The sequence below is a fragment of the Phasianus colchicus genome, chromosome 8 (genome assembly GCF_987193195.1).
Source record: "Phasianus colchicus chromosome 8, bPhaCol1.hap1.1, whole genome shotgun sequence".
NCBI classification, from domain to species: domain Eukaryota; kingdom Metazoa; phylum Chordata; class Aves; order Galliformes; family Phasianidae; genus Phasianus; species Phasianus colchicus.
Genome location: NC_143443.1, coordinates 11,826,832 through 11,843,592, shown reverse-complemented (window position 1 = coordinate 11,843,592; position 16,761 = coordinate 11,826,832).

Here is a 16,761-nt window from a genome sequence, read left to right as displayed (position 1 = left end):
CCATGAGCTGGGTCAGGCTAAGGGTCACCACATCCCAGCCCAATGTGCCCAGCAGCTCACCTCGGCAACCCACCCAGTCAGCCTATGGCCCCTACCAATGAGCCTCTGCAAAAACATCAGCTTAGAGAAAACAGCATCTTTAGAAGCAAAAGACTCGCTGGATTTTATTGAATTTGTTCCAAGCAGTTCTACATTCAATCACCCAGAAACTGTCTCCCTGCAGGCAACAATATCTCTTACTAACGAGTATTTGCTGTTTGAAATAGCCTGTCTTGTACTTCACAAGTTCTGTTCTGCACCTGCCCTGCGCCAGAGCTCCTTCCTGCCTCTCAGAAACAAGGCTGGAGCTCTGTTTGCATGTGGATGTGGAACTGTTGCAGACAGCCTTGTCTTGCATGCCTGCTGGCAGACAGAGTAGGTGCTAATGCTGCTGCTGAACCACAGGTATCCCCCTTTCCACCTGTGCCCCATGCAGCATCTCCTCAACATGTGTCTTGCATTCATGTGCAAGAGCTTATTAGCAAGGCTAATCTGGTGAGCAGAAAAAATGGGGTGGGGGAAGGAAGTGTGCAAGGTATTAATATCCCAAAGCATCACCTGTCTTTGCCCATCCTACCAAAGCTGGGTGCAGGCTGCTCAGAAAGCATCTCAATGAGCATTCAGTCCTGAGCCCCCAGGAAGAGTATAACCAATCCACAAATAAGGACAGGCACCCCCTCCCTCACACCCACCTCTACTGCTTGGGGGCTGCCAATTTGTAGTGCATCCAGCCTCAAAATAAAAAGGCAGATGGTTGACATCAGCGTTCATTACTGTCTGAAAAGGCCACTGGGAGGAAGAAGGGACTGGAGAGGGAAGGAGAAGAAGGGAGAAAGGAAGAAGGAGAAACACTCTGCTGTGGTCTCCAAGAGTGGTAAGTGCAGACTGTGCCAGGCAGGCATCGCCCGAGCAAGCTGCTGAGGTTTCCCTATGATGCTGGAACATAAAATTGTCCTTTTCTCCCCCACCTGGTTCTCTGCTGGTCTCCTTGGATCTTTTCTCTCCCCATCATTCCCCTCTAGCATGGACTGGGCTCTATGCACTCTTCAAAGTTTAACCACACGTGTTTTCTGTGCTTCTGGAGTCTGATTGAGATGAATTCACCAGGCCAGAACCTTATCTCACATAAACAACTCCGCAAAAGCTGCTGGATTTTAAAAGGTTGTGAAGTAGGAGCTGTTCCTTGTTGAGCATCTTGGGGAGAGCATGGCCAGCATCTTCCTCCCACACCCCAGGGAGCACCAGTTCTGCAGTGAGCTTTGTTGGTGCTGCTCTTACCATCCTGTGTATCAGATTTGCCCGTGCCTTCCCTTCTCTGCAGATCTTAACACCGTGCTCCTCGCTCAGCTGTGTCCCATCTGTAGAGCCCTCCTTAGGATGGGTGGGAGGTGCTGTTCCCATATGGCCTCTCTCATATGGCTCTGGTGCCACAAGTGCATGCTGGATATGGCCACTGCTGGGACAGAGTCCCTCCAGCACCCAGATGCCCTAACAGAGAGTGCTGGGAAGGACTGAGGAGCTCTGCAGACGGAGTGACAGATGGAGAGAGGTGCAGACCCAGAGCTCTGTATGCTGCCTCTTCTTAAAATGCCAGCAATGTCTTGTCGTTATCAGCTAATGCCCTCTAATGGGTCCATTAAACAGCTCTGGCTTCACTCATGATCAGACAGTACCATCTTTGCTTGCTGCTAGGTTCTATCCTCTGCCCCTTGTGTGCCTGCACCCAACCCTCTGCTAACTCACTGGAGGAACAGGGAGCGGGGTGATCCAAAATTGGCTGCTTTTCACCCAGTACATGGCTGGCTTTCTTGGGAGTTTGGGGAAATTTTTAATAGCGCTGATTATTGATAATATGTCACTGGGAATTTGCTTAGCTCTTCATAGCACAGGTGCTAAAAATACAAGGTCCTGCTCTCCAGGGTGTTGGGGAATGTGGAGGGAAAGCAAACTCTGAGAGGTGGTGAAGGTATGGAGAAATGCTGGGCATGGCAGCCAAGAACAGGGTTAGCATGGGGCTAGGTGAGGCCAACTTTTAGGAGGTTAGGATGGGGCCGGCTCAAGCTTCAGGAGGGCCCAAAGAAGAGAAGGGAGAAAAATGGGGGCTTGCTGCAAGCTCAGGGTCTGTGCTAAAGGGCAGATGGAGCATTATGATTGTGAGATTTACCACTGGACCTTGGGGATAAGTCATACTCTTTCTCCCAGGAGATGGGCAGAGCAGAGCCCTGTGGGATCAGTGGGAGATGCTGATTTTGGTGGTCACAGGAAAGCTAAAGGCAGGCGTAGATGAGAGATGGTGATACGCGTGCACCGGTCCATGGGATATTTGTAGTGAGAGACAATGACGGAAAGTGCCCTTGAGGCAATACAGCCCACTCTGCAAACTTAGCAAGCGCTTTGCTTTGCCGTGTGATGCGTCAGCTCCATTCCTAACGACCTCCGCCATGGCAGGCGGGCCTTCGTCTTCTCCTTCTCGTGCTGGGCTGTGTGCTTCTGGAGGTTTGTTTCCTTTGTGCTGTGCTGCTGTAATGTCACGCCAAGCTGCTAAGCCCAGCTGCAGTTCTGACAGATGATGTACCAGTTCCCTCTGCTTTAAAGCTGACATTTTCATGAGCACTAAATGTGCACGCTTACACATTCTAAAAGGGAAACGAAGCCTCTGCTCTCTTCTTTTTCTTTTTTTTTTTTTTCCCCCTTGGCTTCATTTTGGAGTTGATGAAAGATGCTAGGTTAATAACCCTGGAAACTGGAGCCCTCTATCTGCTAAACGTGTGTGGTGAGGGATACCCACCAGTGGCATCGCTCTACATGGTGGGGTTAGATGAGGAGCAGTGGTCTCACAGAGCATTGTGCTTGGAGCCTGGTAATGTGGATGGGGGAAAAAAAGAGGAAGAAATTGAAAGTGTCATCTCCTGCTGATGTACTGGGTGCTTTTGGGCTGTGGTGGAAGAAGCCAAGGCAATTTTTTCCTTCTATGTTAATGGAGTAGGATCAAGCTATTTATCTTGAGAGGAAATGCCAAGAAAAGGTCGGTTGTGTTTGGAAAAGGCAAAAAGGTACAAGAAATAGTGCTTCCTGCTGCCTTTGCTCCTGCCCTGAAGCAAGGGAGCAGATCTGATGACCCTCATGCCCAGCATCCCCGTGCATCCTTTCCTCTGCTGGAACTGATGCAATCCCGGGCTCCACACTGGATCTTGTGCTGGAGGAGGCTGTGGGGTCTGTGGATATCAGGTCAGTCTAATATTAGTCTGGGAGCGTTATGGATCCTTTTTGTTGTGTTTTAGCGCTTGTAGGAAATACATTTTTTTGGGAGATCTGAACAGAAGTGGCAACAGATGCAACGGGTAATAAAAACGTGAAAGGCACTGTTGAGCTTTCAGGAGGGGAAGAGGAGAAAAACTGCAGGCAGCAGAGATAAACACAGGCGGAATTACAGAAAGGCGACATTTAATAGTTCACTAATCACGTTCTCATTTCCAAGGTACGATACCCCTAGCACTGAGTTAAATATAGCATCTCTTTACTTGGTTTCTCTTTAAAAAAGCACAACAGCTACCCGCCACCAGCAACGAATTGGGCTGGCTGGGCACGTGGCTTGGGTCCAGTCCTGCTTGCCCTGGATCCACCCCTAAACCATCACCAGCGAACCTGCTGCTTTTTCTGCCCCGTTGGGGCTCACTGTGTTCCAACATTTGCGTGAGATGGGACGAAGGAGAGGAACAATGCTTTAACGCGAATACATTGGGCAGCATTTGCAACATTTGCCCAGAGGACGTTTGTTCCCAGTACTGCTATTTTAGTGGTGGCTCTTTGCAATGATTAATTTAAAGTGCCAGCATCGGGAATCATGGGAACGTACGAGAAACTCAGTTTTTCTTTTAAAATAGAAGTAAGTTTCCTTCCTGATGCTGCAAAGAAACCATGGAAAGGTCATCCTTAAAGGCAAGCAGACCCCCCTTTGCTTCTCATCCAATCTTCAACTTTCTATTTGCTTTCTTAATTTGGAGAAACCCTCTCGTTGGGAGTGCACCATATGGCTGCAGATCCCCAGAATGGAAAAGCCGATGTCATCCAACCTTTTGCAGCAGATGTCCCCATTCCCCACAGCCAGGGTGCTCCGTACCATCACTCACGTCACGCTGAGGGCTTACTTTCCCCGTGCTCCAGGAGCCATCCTTTGGGTCTCACCTCCCATGGGCTTATCATTGCCAAATCCCCTACAAATGTTCTGCGTCGCCTTGTTTTAACCAATGGGTGAGATACTCTCCAGTTTATTGTTTTGACAAGGGGGGTGGCATCCTCTTGTCAGTCATGCATCATCTTAGGGCTGCTTGTGTGCACCCATGTGTGGCGAGCCCTTGTACAGACACCCAGCCTGCAGTGAGCGGAGGGCTCACCATTATTTACTGGGAAAGGATAAACTACGGCATTTATATAAAACATATTAATAATTTCGCCCTTTCCCTCCACATTTCCCAAATTGATTTTTGAACTGCTAGCAGTTGTATTGCAATAAATATAGTTGAAATCCATTGCACATAATGGTTTATAAATTGTGAGTCATAATTCAGCAGGAGCCGTGGGTTCGGGTAGCTGGCCGCCGCTGGTGCGCTCCCGCGAGCGCTTTCCTTCCTCCAGCCCCTGAGCCTGCACAACTCTCCAGTGAAGTAATAAATTGGGAATAATAGAAGCTCGGCTAACTACATTTCACTTGTCAGTTTGAAGATTCCATGCTGTGTGTTAAGTTCTTGCAAATAGTCTGTGTTAAAAAAAATAAACTAACCCGCAGCTCCCAGCTACCAGCTCCAATTTGCCACTCCCAACAACAGCATCTCACTGCCACCTCCTGAAAACAGCCTTGCGTGGCATTGGGAATGAGGTGCTGGTCCCACCTCCTCGAAGTTTGGTGTTGGAGAAGATGAGGGATTTGGGCAGAAGGAGCATCTGCCAGCAGGGCAGAAGGATGCAGAAAGCCTCAGGACACGTTTGCGCATCCAAGAAAGGTGACTACCCTGCAGCCCAGGGGTGCACATCCCTCTTCTATTCCTCCCTCCCCAAAATGCAGCAGCAAAGCCACAGAAAAATCCCCCTTGGGCAAAGAGAGAGAGCCAGAGCTCAGGGCTGTGGCCAGGCAGGAAAATCCATATATGCTGCAGATTTATTATCTGTTGCGCGAGATGCAGCACAGATATTTTTAAAACGTGGGCCCATTAAACTCTCCAAGTGGCTGGCTCACCTGCTATTTTAACAATGCGTTGTGACACCAGCTCTTTTATGGGTATTCCTCCTGGACTTGTTAACTCTAAGCTGTCGCATCCCATTTTGAGGGAGGAAAATTCCATAAAGGTGACCATGCTGGTCACACTGAAACGGCTTAATGAGTTTTTATGGCTACCCAACTCCAGAAATTTGGAGGGGAATAATGGATAGCTTAGGAATGGTGAAGGGGTGTTGCTATTCATCTCCATGAATAAGTGGCTGGAGGAGCCCTCCAGGATGGAGCATGACGCATCTCAACAAAAAGAACCCCAAATGAGCCAGGTTTGGAGGCAAGGTATGACAGCATTTAACCCTCTGCAGTGCCTCCATGGAAATGGTGCAGAGGATGGAGTGCATACTGGCTTTGGGACAAGAGCATGCTGCCAAAAAGAAGCATCTCGGAGCCCAGATGCAATCAATTGAGCACTGAGGGACGGGTAAAGCAGCTGCTATAGAATGACCATGAGGGTGAGTGCAGGTGACTTGTCTACACATTCCTGAAGCAGCATTGAGAATGATGTAAAATGGAGGGCTTGGTGCCAGGGTGAATTCCTCTATTGGGTCTGAAAGGCTCATATTGCCACCGATGATGGCAAGGATTCTGTCCTCCTATGCTATTCTTATGCTAAGCTCCTGCCCAGCAGAGCTGTGCAAGCACCTTCTGGTTTTCACCTTTAGGAAGGAAAAAGGAAATCTTGGGCCAAATTCCTGGCAGAGCATCCTGCTCTCTCTCTACCTCACTCCCTTCTTTATGTTACAACAGCAGCAGAGATTTGCCTGGGAAAATTGCAGAAGTAGCCAAGAAGAATAAACACAACTGCCTGGCAGAGATAATCAGTTGTTAAAACACTCCTACTGCTCTAATTAGAAATGAAATGAAATTGGGTTTAAACTGGAATTAACCAGAGCCCTCCTCCCCTCCCCCCACCCATCCTGTCCATCTACCAATCGCTCCCAGCCCTTCTGGACAAATGTGATGGGAGAAAAAAAGCAAACTCCTCCTGTCCCCATCCCCTGGAGCTCTCTGAGCCCCCCACCATGCAACCCCCCCAGGCATTACCAGGCTGGGAGCCTGGTTTTCCAGAAAGATGCCATGGGGGAGTCCTTCACCAGCGTGTTGGAAGCCTTTGTGGAGGTCCTGTCCCTCCTGATCTGTCCTTGAAACAGTTGTCCCTCTCTGAGTGGCTCCCCACGGCCAGAGATTGCCAGGACACTAACAGCTCTTAAAAGCAGGTTGAATGAGACACTGACAGCGTTTTTATTAAGGATATTATCATGAGTGGTGATGACAGGGACTGCAGGAGCAGTGAGATTTCCAGAAGCACAGGGTCACATATGGGGAATGTGAGCCCCAAGTCCCAACAGGAAGGGCCAATCCAAATAGCAGCTTGCATTGCTGATTTTTGTTCCTGCTGACTATTCTGAGTACATGTACTGAAGTCAATATTTGCAAATACTTGCCCATTTCAGTACTTCTGGTGAGTTCCACCTCATGCCATTGCTTTCAGGCCTGAACACCGAGGGCAGAACCATCCATCCAACTTTTCCAAATGGCTCCATCTCTGTTGTGGCACCAGGGGATGAGTGTATTTGAAAATTTGGCTGCCCCTTCCCGTGCTCCATCCTCCCAGCATCTCTTCTCCACTGGCCTTGGCATCTTTGTGTCTCCTCATGTGAAAGAAGTGGCACCCACATTTCCACCACGTATCCGTATGCACCACTGGGCCACGTAGTGAGTGTTGACACCTCTCTGGCTTTGCCTTGGGATTGCATTCCTGTGGATGCCAGCCCTCTGCCCAGCTGCTGTGACACGCTCTGCTCAGACTACTGCCGATAAATGGGCAAATTGCCGGATGGCTGGAAACGGTGCGCACTGCGTCCCCTGTAATTTGTACTGCCACACAGCTGTTTGTGGAAGTGAAATACAATCAATGGATCAGACCAGAAGGCTCCAATTTAATCTCTGCAAACACTGAAGAGTCAGGATTTTCTCTTGTTACTTTTTTTTTTCAATGCCACCAAAGCCCAAGCCCATCATGCTCAGACAAAATCTTTGAGCAATTTCCTACCTTTGCACTTTTTATTTGTTTCCTTCCTTAGGATGGAGCTCACTCCTCATCCAGAGGGTCAGTGAATGTCTCCTGTTATCTGCCTCCTACGGAAATGCTGTTCTGCTGGTTGATGAGCAGCAGTGACCAAGGGTGGCCCATCATCACCTCATTCACCCGGCCATCCTGCGTCCCTTTGCTGATTTCTGCCTTTTCTTCCTCTCATAACTGCTTTATGGCTCTGCTTCCCTTAATTCAAGACCAAGAAACCTCTGCTTGTCCCTCTTGCCCTCATCTGCCAAGTTGGGGGATGGGCTGGGAGCTCTTTGCTCTGAGCACTTCTGAATCTGTCTGGTTCAGTGTGAGCCCGAGGCAACCTGCAGCCAACACTGCATTCCAAGGAAGCCCCACTCACCTGCAGGCTGCGCTCTCCAGCATGTGCAGATGTAGAAAAATCTACCGCGGAGCAGCTGTGAGATGGCCAGTCTTCACAATTCTGTGTTCTTCTTGTTTCTGAGTGTTTTCACCTGTCACAATGAGTTGGCAGTCCTTTTGTTTTCTTTATGACCACCAGTCATGTTGATCTCTCACCATATGTCTTTGGGCCTGAGCTCAGTACCCAAAGCTGGTCACAGTGCTGGCTTCTTTTATAGTGATTTATACTGATTCAGAGACCCAAAGAGGCAGAAGGTTACTTTACAGTTGTCTGGATCTTTGCCTTCCCCCATCACTCTTGGGAACTTGGGTGCCCACAGGACCCCAGGAACGCTTTGCTTTGCTGCTGTGTGAGGCAGAGCACAAGGTCAGCCTGGCATTGCAGATGCTACCAGAGATAATAATTCATGTCTCTACCAACAGGTCACGTATGAAGTTAATGAATGGCTTCTAGAAATTGTGCAGGTTTCCTTTTATTAATATATTTGGGACTCCTCTTTTGCCCAGCGGGTGTCTGGGCACAATGAGGTCACGTTTATCCAACCCAGAAAACACAAAACTTTCCCCATCCCATCACCCCATAGCCATGGCATTATGCTTTTATAGAGGGTGCGGGCAACATTCTTGGGGGCCTGGGGAGGTTTTTGGATGCTGCCAGGCTGGGCTGGCTGAGAAGGGAAAAAGCAGCCTGTCTTCTTCTAACGCAAAAGCCCTCCTCCCCTCGAAAGAAATAAAAGCCAGAATGAAATGAAAGTAAATACCAGAGGTTTAAGTACCATGCTACTGAGTGTGCTTTAAAGGTTACCTTTCAGGGGGTTGAGGAGAGAGCGAGTGACGGAGAGGGAAGGAGCCGGAGCACTTCCCATTGCGAGGCCACTCCAGTGCTTAATGGATTTTATACCCCTGTCTGCTTTCTCTGACATTATTAAAACTGTTTATTCTTAATTCCCCCCCTCCCCTTCATCTGGGACAGGGGACAAACTGTCACCATGGCAATACCCAGTGTGAATGTGCATCGCCAACTGGGAACTAGGAGTAAGATTTGGGGTAGTTTTAAAGCAGAAGGGAAGGAGCTGCAGCTAGGGCACAGGTGTGTGTGCCAGGGGCACAAACTCTTCCAGAGCAGGGCTAGGAATTTTCCCTCTGGACACCATGGCCAGGTGTCAGATGGCCAGGAAGGATGGGCTGAACGAAGAGGGATGCACAGTACCAGAAAGAGAAGCCCCCTTAGGCAGGCGCAGGGCTCTGTGACATGTGCCATGTATGCATATATTTATGTTTGGGGTTAGCTTTGTTTGCCCTCCCCAGCGTGGTACCCCAGAGATGCAGGGCCATGCATGATGCCTGAAGCAATGGCTTAATGCTGAAGGTGCTTGATTAGGACTCTATTGGGTTGGCTGATAATGTCACAACAATGGGGGGGACAAAATGAAAGCGAGGCAGGGATGGAGATTTAATTGGATAATTCTCACTGAAGCATCTCTGGCTTAACCAGCCAGAACCCCACCTGCATCTTTCCATTAGTTCTCATGTTAACAAGGTCTGCATCCTATCAGGCGGATGGTGGGGTGTGAGGGGCAATTAAAACTGGTATCACTACTTCCATTCATCCCCAGGAAGCAAAGCATTGCTGTTTAGTGAGCACATTGAATCTTGGTACGGATGGGTGTAGAGCTATTGAGAGCAGCCTTATTTTGCCTTTTCCCCTGTATTAGACCTACAAGTAATAGCAAGGAGCAGGGTGCTGGGAGCAGAATAGAGCAATCGGGACAACCTAAAACTTCCGGGCTGTTTTACTTTTACCCCATGAATCATCCAAAACAACCTGAATGGATGAATTCCTTTCTCCCAAGGCTGGGCTGAGCATGGGCATTGAGCTGGGTGGTAAAGACCTCCAAGAGTCATGGACAGATGCTAAACGTATACATACACACAGTGATATATATGTGTATCCCTAGCAATTTCTGGCATTCTTCCCATTCCAGACAACCTAACCTTCAGCTGGTTGAGCTCTATCCTGCACTGTGAGCAGTGGCTGGTACAAAAGCAGCCAGGCTGTCCTTGGAAGCACCAAGACATCCCCCAAGAAAGTTTCGCTCCGAGTGCTTTATTTATGTCCAAGGCCCTGTGCTGATCTCTGGCAGGTTCTCAGAGCCCTGCCCTCTGCTCTGACCATCAGCAAACATGTTCTGAAAGATGTCACTCTGCGGGGAAGCGGGGCATAAATGTGTCTGTCTGAAAGGCTGTGGGATCAGGCTGGGGGAAGCAGATGTCAGGGAGGTGGAGGAAGGTCTCAGGTTCTGCCAGCTCCAGCATCAATAACGCTCCTAGCAGGGAGCAGAGGCTTGGGGAGGAGCTGAACTGAGCCCACTCCTGCCACAGAACCCCTAGGCCTGGATGTGTTCATGTTGGGAGAATCTGAATAAGTGTTGGGAGGTGAGGGCTGCCCTGCCCTGGGCCTGGAGCCATGGGGTGCTCTTGGGGAGGAGAATGGTGCTACCCCACCAGCTCCATGGCTCAGACTGGAAGGGACCTGTAAAATCCCCTGGGTCTCTGAGCCAGACTGAACTTTCAGCCAGATTTCCTAAGGAAACGAAGCCTGTGCGGTCATGCTGTCTGCATGTGAGTGCCTGTCTGGCTGCCAGCACCCATTCCATCCCGGCCAAACCTGTGGCCCAATTTTGGGCAGCTTGGAGAGAACTTGAGGTCTGGGAGGGGGACAGGTCCCACAAGCTCCATGCAGGCTCTGGTGAGCAGAGGGACCATATCTGTGTCCCAGCAGTGGCACTGCATGGCATCAGGAGCACATTGGCATCAGACACCAACACCGCACTGTCTTCACAGGAACCCCATTTCCAAGCATCATTCCCAGCTTGAGGTGACTTTGGTGTCAGTGCACCGGGACACCTGCTGTGAGACCCCAGCCCTCTGCCCTGTGGCCTTCCCAGGCCCATCCCCAGGCACTGTTGGCAGGTATATGGCAGGAGGAAACTGTCTTTGCTTCTGAGCACACCAGAGTCACTCAGCAGAGGATGTTTGCAGCGCTGGGCAGTGACACACATTGTTAGCGAGGCCAGGCTGAATCAAGAAAAACAAGCGGGATGACACTCAGCGATCAGTAATTCCTCCCCCTCGCTCATAACTCTGTCAGCCCCTTCAGCTGGACTGTCAAAATACGTTTGTCACAGAACAATTCCTACTCTATTTTTTTTTTTTTCCTCCCCTTTTTCAGACTCTGGCTGAACTCATCCGTTTGGAACAAAACCCAATATTCATTTCCTCTCTGGGCAGTTTATTTTATTATTGGCTCACCTGCTCCCGAGCTTGAAAAGCTATAAGACTAGCTGGGTCTTCAAAATTAAATTCTGTTGGGGTTTTGGTGTTTTTTTTTTTCCCTACTCTCACTTATTCCATGGCTGGAGGTTACTGGCAGGGATCTGAAGATGTACTTGGCAAAGGCGCTTTCTGTCTGGGATGGGGATGAGCAAAACAGGAAGCCTCTGCAAACCAACACCTTTTGAAGGGCTCAGGCTGTTCCAGAGCAGGACAGATGCCTCGATGCCACCCCTATCCCCATCCTTCCTGCCTCCAGCACCGGTTACACGCTCAGGAACTGTCTTTTTTTCATGGGAACCCTGTTGAGATGTTGCTGTCTGTCACTGCTGCTTGCATCCCTGCAAGCACTACACGCGGTGCGGGAGCCAGGAGCTGACCTCATCACTTCTCAGCAGGAAATGGGCTGCCAGCAACTGGTATTCTCGCTGACCTCATGCTGTGGGACCTACATCCCATCTCACCTGGAAATGCCAGCTGTGAGACAAAGCTGCATTCACTGGAAGCGCCGTTTGCAGCCTGGATGCGAGCCGCACTGGGGAGTCTGTTCCTTTGGGCCGCGATGCCTTGGTCCTGCACTGGGACCATGTGGGAGGACCCTGAGCATCCCCAGAGTGATGGATGGATCCAGACCTGCCCAGAAGCCATGTGCTGGAACAAGAAAAGTAATCACAGCTGAAAATGAAAGGAAGGGGAAGTGTGAAGCAAGCCTGGTGGGTGCCAGACAGACATCCCCCAAGGTGCCTCCCACCCAGCCCTAGGATGGCAGCAATGGCATAGTGGGAGAAGCCAAGGGCATGGTTTAATTCTTTTAGGAGTAGGAGGAAGCAATTTCCTCACTGAGAGCACCTGGAGGGCACAGCTGATGGATAGGACTCTTCCACCCGCCACGGGCTGAACACGAAAAGCTCAGGAGGGATTTTTCCTGGGCTGCTCCATTAACACAAACAGACAGCAATGCTAGCTGCTGACACTGGGGTTAATTAAATCCATCTCTCCATCAATTCTTATTCAACTATTATCGATGGTCATTAGATCAGTGACAAAGTGACAAGCAAACGGTAATAGACTCATCTTAACCCTTGTGGTGCTGGAGGAAGGTAGTGGGACCAGGTAAATGTCTGGGTTGCTCTGAGAGCATCGCAGCTCTACTGGAAGCAGTCCCTTTGCTGCCACAGGCCTCCCATAGCTCATGCGGGCACACACGCTGGTTCAAAAGATGTCCAGGCACAGTGTCTCCTCACAGGGCTCATCAGTTTGGGAGACTTTTGAGCCATCTTTGCCTTCCTATGGATTTATAACTTGATGGGAAAAGTGCTAATAAGAATTTGGGAAGTGTGTGCGGGCAATTCCTTGAGCCTTCCCACATCTTCCATTCCAGGAGACTCCCAGGGAAACCTGCCTGGTTCCCTCTGCTCTCAGTTAACAGCAGAAATGGATACTGAAGACTGCCAAGGGGCTGCAACACATTTTCATGCCGCCACTGCCACAGCCCTCGAGACAAGGTCCAGCTGCTGCAAGGTGACCCTCAGCCTTCAGGTGGCTTTGCAGCTGGCTCAGGAGCAATACTTGTGCCCTTCTGCTCAGTAAAGCACTTTGGGCTGAAATCCCTTCCCTAACACATGCTGCCGTGGTTCTGCAGGGTTCCAAAATCTTCTTGTGCTCCGCAAATACCTTGGCTTTGCATTGGCTGCTGACACCCTCAGAAGCTGCAACCTACATGAGAGCAGGTGAAAGCATCTTTGCAAATTAGAGAAACTGTTCATTCTGTGGGAAATGGGAATGAGTGAAGCAAAGGGCCAGAAAAACAACAGGCAGGGCAAGGCAAAGTGCAGGCCTGTGTATGGCAAAGTGGCCCTGCCACCACGGAAGTACCTGCTGTGTGCTCAGGTCCCGTCCTTGCTTGGCATTGCTAACCACACGCGCCCCTCACTTCTCGCAAAATAATTGCCATTTTCATTTGTGGAGGGAAATAATTACTTCATTCATGACATGAAGTCAATTTTTGTCCTGAACCAGGGGGAGCCCTGGGCTGACAAAAGGAATTTCAGAGCGAGTGAAAACAAGACTGGCATTTGTAGACTGCAATTAAAGGCGAAAACGAGCCAGCGCTGGGGGGTTTCTCCCCTTTCTGTTATTGCACAATTAGTCAGATAGCGCGTAAAAGGGGCTGGCTGCTCTGCTCAGAGTCAGCAAGAGGAAAGGTCTACCTTAACTTCGTTAGCTCTACTAATAGCTGACATGCTGCCGTCCAAAAGTGTGCCAAGGGAGTGGGGTCCCTTGGGATGCTCCACCACAGGCGAGTGCAAAATGCTGCTGGGAGCTGGGAGCTCATCATGAGGGCACGAAATCCCAAACGGAATCATAGAGCGGCGCCTTTTGTAGGGCTGCTCTTGCCCAGGGCAGCCCCAGCCAAGCAGGGGGCAGCCAGCCCCGCAGGGATACCCCCAGAGCAAAGGGGAGGACAGGACCCAGCCAGGCCCATTGATGCCGAATTATGTGGAAAAAAGGAAACCAGAGGCGGTGTGTGTGTGGGGGGGTGTTCTGTAAACATATCTGTTTTTCACCATCCGCACCAAAATGATTGAAGCTGGTGTCAAGGGTGATATCCAATAGAAAATTGATGAAACATTGATGCTGGGGGATGAATATTTCAGGAGGAGCTGTATACCTCGTGCTGCACTCTTCTTCAATCTTTAAGCAGCGCTGGATAACCTTGAGAGGGGTGTTCATAAGTTTGTTTGCGGCGAGGCGGGGGTTCGGATGCTGTCCCTGTGCACTGCCTGTAAGAGGTTCCACGTCCCCATTGACACGGAGCTGCAGGGAAAACCCTCGAGGCTGATACCTGCTGAGCCCTCCTGGCTGCAGGAATGAAACACGGTCAGGGTGGGGCCTGGGGACATGGGGAAGCCAGCAGGGTGGAAGCATCCTTCTGGCTCGCAGCTATCCAGAGGGGCAACAGTGCCATAGCAGAGATAGGAGCTGCCACTGAGTCGTTGCTAGGGGGGAAGCCATTCCAGCAGCCAAGCCTGATCTTATCCTGCTGGCTTCAAAGCAAGAGTGAGGGGACCTGGATTTGGGTCTTTTCCTTGGGATGCATCTAATGCAAGGCATCTGCCCAGCAGCGGCCATGCATGGGGACCAGTGCTCCTCAGTGACATTTAAAGAAGCCTTGGGCTCTCTGTGTTTGCTGCTCGGAAGATTTGCTTGTTTATTTTGGAAATTAGCAGCGCTTGAGGTATTTTATTTTTAATAAAACCTCCAAGGAAAAGTTGTTTTGCTTTTTTATTTTTTCCTGCATGGAAGCAGCAGCGTTGGGAGGACGCAGTTCAGTGGGCTCTGTTTGTTTTATTTCCAGGGTGGGGAAAGAGAGGAAAGCTTTGTGAGGCAGGAGAGGTTTTTTTTCTGTTTGTTTTGAGGAGCAGCTTTGATTTGCCATGAACAAACCCACGGCACTGTAGAGGAGGGGAGCGCCCTTCCTGAGCAGGACCCTCTGCCACATCTGCTTGTCCTGGAGAACAGGTCCCTCTGTGCTTCCCTTGACTCCCATACTATCCCACAGTTTTCTGGGTGACTGTTTTTTTTCTATTTTCTCACCTCCTCCATGCTGGAAGCTGCAAATCAGGACCCTGGGGCACTCACGTCGCGACAAGGAGTCCCTTTGCTATCTTTTTTTGAGCTACATTTTTCCTTTTGCAGTGTTCAAACACCATCTGCTGTTTCATGCGGTGGCACTTTCATGGGAGGGGGGTCAGCTTTAAGTGTAAATTGCTCCTTAAAGAACATATTGACAGTACTGGGGGCTGAAATCCTGCTGCGGATGCAAAGAGGACCACAGCCTCAGCCCACCAAAGCCATCCCCATCCCGCAGATTTTCATTTCTCAGCCTCTCCACAGGAAGAGCATCTCCCCCTCAGTGTCCTGCAGCCCCACAGCCAGCTACAAGATCTGCAGCAGCACCTCACTCTGCACCCCACTAAAGGGGCAGCCCCGTCCCCGGGGTCCTCACCTGGGAGCCACCAGCCTGTGCTCAGGCCCCTCCTAACATGGAGCATCTTCAGCCTTCAGCAAAGTACAATGAAAGCAAATGACGATTTTCTATGTGTTCCTTGGCTTTTCTTTCTGTTTTTTTCTTTTCTATTTTCTCTCTTTTTCTTTTTTTTTTTTTTTTTTTTTGCTGTTCTAGTTTCTCGCTGGCAACAACAGACGTTATGTTTTGACGAGTTAATAAACATCTCCCCCGGGAGTTGGGAGCTCCGGCATGCTCTGCTGCGCTGTGTTTTACCTCTGCCTCGCACACTTTGCAGAGCAAGAGGCATTTTTTTTCCCTGCTTCAAAAACCAGGTGCCTCACATTTCAGCCTCCTCCACCTCTTGCAAGTCTGAACAGCCTCCCAGGAGCTGCTGATGCTCCTGTGTTACCTGCCAGGCTCTGATCTATCGCGAAAGCTCTTTCTGCTGTCCCCACATCCTTTCCCCAAATTAAATGGCAATGTATCCCTTGGGACAGACAGACTTAACCCCTAGACCTGCTGTTCTCAGGGTGCCCATCATGATGCACCAACCTAGGGCTGGCTGCTGCCTGTTGAGAAGGATGAAATGACAGCTTGGACATGAAGACGGCGCACGGTCCAGGGAGCCAAGTTGTTGGTTTGAACGTGTAGAACATTATTGCTCGTGAATTATGGATAGTGATTGCACCTTCTGGACAATAAATTATTGAGCTGACATGCTGGATGGAGACCGTGCAGATAGGGAGGATGCTGCCTGCACTGCTCCTGAGCAGGATCTCTGCCCGCAGCTGTGGGAGCAGCAGATCAGAATGTCACCGAGTGCCACCCAGCAGAGCAGTCCCAGCTGATAGGGGAATTTCCCCAGCTGGAAGTGTTTCCAACTCAAGCTATGCTGTTGCTCTGTATCGGTGATGGGGCATGGCACCTGTTTATCTGGGAACCATGCAGATGGGCATCCCTGGCTGGGGATGGCATTGTGGCCAAGCCAGACACATGCCCCAGGTGTAGGTACTCCCTGGGGTGATCGCTCCACAGTATTGAAAACCCCGTGCTCCTCCGGTTCGCCTAAACATTATCTGGGCCCCATTTAGGCTGGAGGTCTCCATAGCATCCCCTGGCAACAAGCGTCCATAATCAAATCGTGGGTGGTGTGAAAAAAGCACTGCCTTTTGTTCGTCCCTAAATCTGCTGCCCCATAACTAGATTTGGGCACTCCTTGCTCCTGCACTGGGAGAAATGGGGAATTATCACTGGCCCTGCACCTGCTCCACTGCACAGGGCATCTCCTACCTCACCCCTTGCTCAGTTCAGACCTCCCCTTCTGCCTGTTTGTCACTGGGGTGGCTTTGGAGGAGGGCGGGCAGGAGGGTGACACCGGGCTGTGACCCCATGGGACCATTGGTGGTGCCCTGCGGATGCTGGGCAGGATTTCCATCCATTGCCACGGAGGCTCTGGAGTCAGGGGAAGGCGATGCACGGTCCTTAATCGAATCACACGCCAGCAGCACTCATAAAGCTCTGCAAAGCAGAAAGGGCTCGGGAACCGCTCAACCACAAACGCCTCCTCCTCCTCCCAGCACCTCCGCACAGAGCCGGCCTCCCTCTGCATCTCCTACCTGCAAACAAGCTTCAGGAGGG